General features: G+C 40.2%; 1 long non-coding RNA gene across 1 annotated transcript; it reads left to right on the forward strand.

Moving 5' to 3' along the window:
• Positions 1 to 1,825: 1,825 nt before the first annotated feature.
• LOC134124404 (uncharacterized) lies at positions 1,826 to 3,614 on the forward strand. The gene is made up of 2 exons (XR_009955852.1): positions 1,826 to 2,408; positions 2,507 to 3,614. It is a non-coding gene; the product is annotated as an uncharacterized LOC134124404 (long non-coding RNA).
• Positions 3,615 to 8,391: the final 4,777 nt, after the last annotated feature.

Here is an 8,391-nt window from a genome sequence, read left to right on the forward strand (position 1 = left end):
CATTTCAAAATCTGGCAAGTGGTTCCTGACACCCTTGGGGTCAAAAGTTATTAAAATCAAGAGTTTTCATAAAACTACCTGGGCGTGAGCTTGCGTGCAGTTTGGACAATTTTGGAAGATTTTTTTCCAAAATGTAAAATGGTATAACTCCAAGGAACATTGATATTTCTGGCTAGAAATGTATATTCATGATGCTTGTGTAGGCCTTTAAGTAATGCCATGCAGTGATTTTCGAAAAAGTATAGCGCCACCTATTGGCTTAGGTCAATGCAAAGTTTCTACATTTACATGTCCATTTCCTAGCCCTTTAATCTGATCAACTTCAAATCTGGGAATATAAGACGTAAGACTGTGACGATGGCTCACAGTGAGAATTAGGAGTTTTGGACCAACTTTGTGGCTGTGACGTCGCCATATTCGCATGAAAGTTCAAGCACATCTTCTGAGCCTCGGCACACTCCAAAACTCTTGAAAACCTCTGTGAGTATCCTACGTGATGACCTTTACAGACCTGATGTGCAGGTTTGGATCAAAAACGAAAAATTGCCTCCATTGCGCCCCCTGGAAGATTTTGACGAAGCCCCGCCCGCACCCTGTTTGACCGACAAGTCCGCTGATTTTTTACCAAATGTATTAAAGGGAGACTTAAAAAAGTCTCTGAGGAATTTTCTCTAAAACAAACAGGAAGGCAGTTACAATTTTTTTAGTGTGAATATTCCCTGTATTTTTGGCGGAGAGTGACCAATCCTATTTGAGTGAGTTTTCGAATTCTCAAAGCCATCTGGAAGAATAGCTCAGTCACTAAGGTGTTGGCCCCCCGATGCAATGGTCGTGAGATCGTGTCCCGGCGAAGTCAATTTTTTTTTTTTTCCTCCTCTTTTTAAACGCGTGACTTCTGATCTAACGAACAAAATGATTCAGTTTACTCTCCTTGCTGAGGTTATGGACTTTGTACACTTAAGAGCAGGTATGTCAAACTCGTTTCAGTTTAAGGCCAGAAACTGCTCCGTGGCCGCGCATACAGCTGACAGAAGAAGGTAAGGCTGATGCAGGACAGCTGGCTCACGGCGCAGCCGTTCGGCAGCGTGTCGCGGGTTTGACATATCTAACCTAGACAAATAACACGGACAGTTCAATATATTTACATCTGGATTTAAATACACGTATTCTGCAACATACGGGTGGAGATGCAAACACGTTTTGTGATGTAAATAGATGTTACGGGGAACTGGTAAGTTAAAGAACTTCATCACCCAGAATTCCCTATTCTTGGTTGACGGACATGCGCAGACTACGTGCGCGGCTGTGCGCACGTAGTCTGCGCATGTACGCCACTGGATTCCGGGTTTGTGTTGAACCGGCACAGTATCACCGCTCCGTATTTTAAACTGCTAACTACACACCTATACTTCAGGAACTATTACTACTATGTGGATGTAAGCAAAGTGTTCTCATTCCCTCTTGGATGTGTGCAGCCAGTGAGGTACGTTTTGTTTAAGGGCTTGTTATATCTGCTCGACGGCACGGACAGCTAACTGGGCTAGAGAGAGGAGCTAGCGATTGCCGGACGGGCCAGCCAGTCAGCCAGCTTGCTAACTACACACCGATGCTTACGTCCACATGTACTCAACGAAGTGGAAACGCTTTTGACGGTGAGTGATTACGTTTTCCTTGTGCGTTCTCCAGTCTTACCCAGCATACGTCTTTTAGCTAAGCTAACTACGGTAGCTTTACAGCGTCAAAAGACACCTCTTCACGCTATTAACGCCACTTTGTTTACGTTTCCGTGTGCCCTAAATAACTTGGCCCGATTGAATCACTTTATTTACACACTATGAGTAGAACCGTGCTCACAGCAGCTAACTTAACTACTTTGTTGTTTAACTTCATTGTCTATAATCTGCCCGCAGCGTGCAGCCGGGCGCAGCTAAATGACACGTAATGTATTGTGCGTCTTCAATGCTTTTCAATATGTTATATATTTATTGCCTTCACAATGAGCATGAATCTAACATTAAATGATATGATTAATATGCCCCTCATTCCAAAGAAATAATATACACACGTCAAGCTCATTATGGAGTTGAAACAACAAATTACTAAACTGTAAACAGTTAATATAAGAGAAAAAAATATTGTAATCAAGATAAATGTTTTCAAAACGTGTGATTAACTAGTCAATTGTCTATAATCTGTTGACAGCCATAATCGTATTCTGATAATACACGTTGGTGCTCAAATATTTTCAGATGGCCCGTGCAAAGTCATGCCACCATCAATTCAATTCAATTCATTTTATTTTGTATAGGCCAAAATCGCAAATTACACATTTGCCTCAGAGGGCTTTACAGTCTGTACACATGCAATGGGAATGGCACATTGGACACGTGGCTTTCAACTCCAGCGAGGTGGGAAAGCATTTCTTTATGTATATTTTGTTCTGTCTGCATAATTGTAAAACACAGACACCCAACTAATTCTCTCCTTCCCCGACTCGGACACTCAGGTGGCGGCACGGATCTCTGCATGTCTGACTGACATCTCCCAGTGGATGTCCGCCCATCACCTGAAGATCAACCCCGACAAGACTGAACTACTTTTCTTCCCTGGAAAAAACTCGCCCACTCAGGACCTGACCGTTAACTTTGGCGAACACCGTTAACATCAGGAGAATACCACCCCTTCTCACTCAGAAGGCGGCGCAGGTACTGATTCAGGCTCTTGTCATCTCTCGCCTCGACTACTGTAACTCTCTGCTGGCAGGTCTCCCTGCTACCGCCATTCGACCACTGCAGCTCATCCAGAATGCAGCAGCTCGACTGGTCTTCAACCTTCTGAAATACTCCCACACCACACCGCTTCTCCCTTCACTTCATTGGTTACCAGTGGCTGCCCGCATCCAGTTCAAAGCATTGGTACTGACGGACCACGCTGTGAATGGATGGGGTCCAGTCTACATCCGGGACATGGTGAAACCCTGCATCCCAACCCACGCACTCCGATCTGCATCTGGCAAGCTGCTTGTTCCTCCCTCACTGAGAGAAAAGCACTCGACGAGATGGCGACTCTTTGCTGTCCTGCTCCCAGATGGTGGAATGAGCTCTCTGATGACATCAGGACCGCAGAGAGCCTCTCCATCTTCCGTCGAAAACTCAAGACACACCTTTTTAGACTCTACCTCGACTAAAACACTAGCAAACCGTAGCACTAACAAATGGTAGCACTTAAATTGTACTTATAATGCCACTTATCTTTAACATGTTTTGGGCGGTGATTTATTCAGTCATGTTTAGTCATATTTTGTTTTTTTTACTTGTCAATATGGTTTGGTACATGCCGAGTTAATCAATACACATTCTAAAGTGCAACGTCCATATGTGAATAAGAGTTGTATACGTTTATCATAGTCAATATGGTATGGAAATATCCCTTATGTAGTTGGTCAATAGGAACTATAGTAGGCAGAAATAACAGCTAAGGTAATTACAGGTGGATATTTCTGGGAATTAACCTTGATTGAGACTGCATCTATGATATCTAAGATATACAGGACAAGAAAAATGCACTGGATGTGTATATGTGTTGAATCAATTATACAGACGCAAACCGGAGAACGAGACAAGTGTTGCTGTGATACTTATTGTGGTCATCGTGCCCGAGACCCGTAACAATTACTCCGCAGGTCTTTTGCAGCGGGGCAACAGCCCGGCGTCGGTGGATTCCGTTCGCGAGGCCGCAGATTCAGGTTTGAATGGCAGCCCCGAGAGTGATTCGTTTAGTCTCTTTAGTCTTTTTTGACCCGCAAGCCCGGCCGACCGCCGCCCCACCCCGACGCGCGAGAATAGGCGAAGGCCCGTTCATCGCTGCTTGCAGCTTTAATTATATTTTTTATCTTATCCCATTTTTATTTGTTGTCCATTGTCGTAATGTTTGCTGTTTTGCACCAACCGCCAAGTCAAATTCCTTGGATGTCTGACATATTTTGCCAATAAACGATTCCTGAAGGGAATGACCGTAACACAGTAAACAGTAAAGATACGATATTTGTTCATGATTCATAGGATTGGGGCAGCACAGTGAACAGTGCACACAAGATACATGGTAAACCTAGCTGCAGATAATACAATCATAGTTGGTTGGATTGATTTCGATGTGTGGGAAGAATGTGTAAAGTAACATTTTTGGCCTCAAATTGTTTTGTGTTATCCCTTAATTGAAAGTGTTTAATTATATTAATAAATACAAGAGAAAACTGTAGAATAATAGTGTTTAACTGTACAACCTTTAGATAAATTATGTTATTAACAGTGTTTCACTGAAATAATAAAGGAAAGGTTTGTAGAATAACAGTTTAACACTAGAACTTTTTGAGATATCATTCAATTGAAAGTGTTTCATCATTAAAAAAAGAGGAAGAATATCTAAAATAAACGTTTTTTTAACGCATTGTTTTTAGCCATAACCCTTTATTGAAGGTGTTTGAACGTAGTAATACATTAATAATATGTAAAATAATAGTGTTTTACTGCAGATTTTTGTGTGATATCACTTCATTGAAGGTGTTTCATCATAATAAAAAGGAAAAATATATAAAATATTATTGTTTTTATGCAGAATTTTTGGCAATTATCTCTTTATTGAAGGTGTTTGATCATACTAATACAGGAATAATCTGTAAAATAAGGTATTTCAATGCATTGTTGTTTAGCAATATCCCTTTAATGAAGGTGTTTGAACGTAGTAATACATGAAGAATCTGTAAAATAACAGTGTTTTACTGCAGATTTTTGTGTGATGTCACGTCATTGAAGGTGTTTGATCATAATAATACAGGAATAAGCTGTAAAATAAAGGTATTTCCATATATAAACTTAAATGGAAATAACCGTAAATTTATGGTTTTAGCAATTTTTTTGAATTACGGTATTTTACCTTAGTTTTAGGGTTTTTGCATGGCAGCCGTAGCTGCCAGTCATTTACCTTCTTTTTACGTTTTTTTTTTACAGTGTACTTATACTGCTAGTTCCACAATTACAACTATAACTAGTACTAAACCTTATATTTCTACAAAAAATGTTTTTTAATTCTTAGCTTTTCCTATTCTTTCAGCAATGTTTAAATTAATTTCAGCTTTAATTAGTTCTGTATTTTTTCAAATTCATAGAATTAGAAGTTTCTCCCAATTCTGTTTTTTTGCAATTCTTTCAAGTTCATTTCAGCTTTTCACATTTCTGTATTTTCAGCAATTTTCCAATGTATTTCAGCTTTTTCTATTCTTTCAGCAATGTTTAGAATAATTTCAGCTCGTTTAATTTCTGTACTTTAAGCAACTTTTTAAAATTAATTTCAGCTTTCTGCATTCAAACGCATTTTCTAGATTCAGACTTTTCTTATTTCCCCTAAAAAATGTGCAGTGACACATTTAAACACATCAACTGCAGGTAACTGAAATAACAATAGGTAAAATACCTTTACAATGCAGCTGTCAGAGTTAATGATGACATCAAGAGGAGCTCCGTGAATATATTCTGTAGCCAACAAAAAGCATGTTACATGACACATTTATTTCATGGAGGATGTCCTTCTCTTCAGCTTTGGCACCTCCCAACAGTATTTTTTTCACAGCTGCAGATGTACCCTGGTAGGAGCCTCCATACACCTGACCAAATGTTCCTTCTCCAAGGAGAAGGCTTTCATCATATTTTATTAAGGAGCTGTCCACGTATGGGACACGTGGAAGATACACTAGGGATAAAAAATACACATCAAGCACAACCAAGTTTTGTACATTTAAATTGGATTTGTTATTGGAGCCATATCTGCTGTTCCACTGTTATGTCTATGCTGTAGCAAATTGTCCTGTTCTTTGTTCTACATACAGCACTTCAATCAGGAGAGACTCGTTCTGCAAATAGACCCCTTTATTACGTATGAAACAGAATTATAGTCTTTGGCGATTTGGACTCTATCCTCGAACAGGATAATCGGGGGAGGCGATACAGTACGGCTCCTCCAGAATTTCCCCCCTAGAGTCCAGACACTGGTGGTGGTGGTGATGCCAGGAAGTTGTAGTGGCCGATGCTGCCTGTTGTTAGACCGGAGGTGCCTGGGGTGGAGGAGGGTTGCGTCTGGTCCGACCTGAAATGACAGCTGACAGGACCCGCCAAGATCACTCCTTAAAAAGTTTGACAGCAATGCTATGATTGGTCACCCGACCCATAGCCACTTCTGGTTGGTTGTTTGTTACTGGTGGAAACCACCCTCCCCCGCCCCCTTCGCTGTTTGGAAACAGCTAAGACGCCAGCCACACCTATTGACCCACCGTGAAATGGGAGTCTTCCTTCCAGAACTATCGCTTAAGCTTTACTTAGTGACCTCAAACCGATCTATGGGTTGAACATTCTGTTTCGACCCTCCCCATAATACATGAGATGTTCATTGTTCCATAAATTATATGTGAAAAGAAAATATCAGGTTAGAAAACCAAATTTACAAGAGGGCATGGTTGGATTGTGTGATGCTGTGGAAGAGACTTCTCATTTCTCTCCACTGCACTCTCTGGTGTCAAATTCAAATCTATCGCTGCCCCTGCAGCTGACTGCAGTCAACTCGCTGTTGACCCTGATATATAAAATGTTTCTAGCTGTGCCTGGCCCTGCACTACTGGCTCCTGTTGAATCAGCACCGGAATCCTACAAACATAAATAGTGAAAGTACTTACCAATACACTTCTAACCATTACACTGACAGTATCTTTGAGAATTTGTGTGTGCAAGATCAGACCAGATCATGCCATTTCCTCATCAAAAATATTCTGATCCTCTTCATCTACAAAACACAACAGCAGAAACAACAGAAAATTTAGTTGAAATTCCATTGGTACATACAATATACAGACTACTTCATAACTAGAACATGTAGCCATGCATATAGACACTAAAATATTTCCACTATGGCAATTAGTTTTGGCTGACATGAACATACCCGGTGCCAGAGTTTGATCATCCATGCAGATAACCTCTGCAAAAATAACGAACATTTAGTTCTAAAGAGTTTTTAAACTTGTGATATTGTAACATAACCCAACCTTACCCAATTATTTTCATCCAACATAAAGTGTCCTCATATCAGACAAAGTCCTGAACTCTTTAGATAATTCCACCTACTACCGTCTGGATGGCAAAGGGTGAATTCACTTTGATCCCACTTGTCAGGCCAGAACATTTCTTTTCCGAATTTTAGCAGATCGTCATAAGTATCATCTCGATGCAGGACAACACAGGGAAGGATCTCTTCCAAATTGATTTTGTGATATTTTCCATGACTTCTTTGCAGTCCTGGGCCTCCATTCCATGGGAGCCATTTTAGCTGCCTGTGGATACTGCTTCTTCTTCACAACCTGCGGCTGTATACGTTTTTTGGGTTTAGCAAAAACCTCAGCTGAAATGAACACAGACATTTATTTGAGCAACTGTGCCAAATCCAAGCAACCCAACATCTCATCTTATTGTGAATATTTATAATATGACAACTTTTTCTAACTTTAGTCATGTTAATTAAAATATTAATGTTCGGCCAATGCAATATTAAAACAAGGTCAATAACTATGTTCCAAGTTCTGGTTATAGATAAATTAATACCGGCGTGTTTAGATGCTTGCTCTGCTAATGGTTAAACCTCATACGTAAACTGAAAATATGACCACCCTAACACTTACCATTTTCAAGTTGTTGCTTTAAGTTCTCATATTCTTTAACTCTGTCCATTGTCTGTGGATTACATAAAAATAAAGGTGAATTAAAGATAAGCTTAAATGAATGTAGGTTTGTTATTCATTATTCCTCCGTGTTGCTCAAGCTAACGTTAGCAGTTGTATTGCTAGCTCACGACATTGAAACATAAATAACAACATCATTACAAGTAGACATTTGCACTTGCTAACTTATAATTGTATTTAGGGGTTTTAAATCCAGTCAAGCACATAATGTGACAACAAGAAAAATACATTATGACATGCAAACTCACCGTAGTAGAGGCGTGCACACTCAGTACAAAGTTTTGTTTGTGGGCAGTATGTGTCGCATCATGGTGACGTGGCCTACATTCAATATTTAGTTTTTTTTTTAACTTCATTTGGTTTGACTCCGTTTGGTCTGACGGAGTTTGGTCTGAGTCTGATACTTGAGTCTGAGATTTGAGGATGTCCTAAAATGAACACCGTACAGCAGGGGATCTCGCTGTACAATGTCAGGAATGGGTTGTGGATTTTACCTCGAAAAGTGAACTCAACACTGCTCCCTACTCCGCTTGCGTGAGAATACTCCCACTACCGATTTGACATGCCTTTGTTGTTGGAAAGCTCCTCTCCTGTGGTGAAATCAGATTTAAAGC

This window comes from Pungitius pungitius, chromosome 2 (assembly GCF_949316345.1).
Source record: "Pungitius pungitius chromosome 2, fPunPun2.1, whole genome shotgun sequence".
Lineage (NCBI taxonomy): Eukaryota > Metazoa > Chordata > Actinopteri > Perciformes > Gasterosteidae > Pungitius > Pungitius pungitius.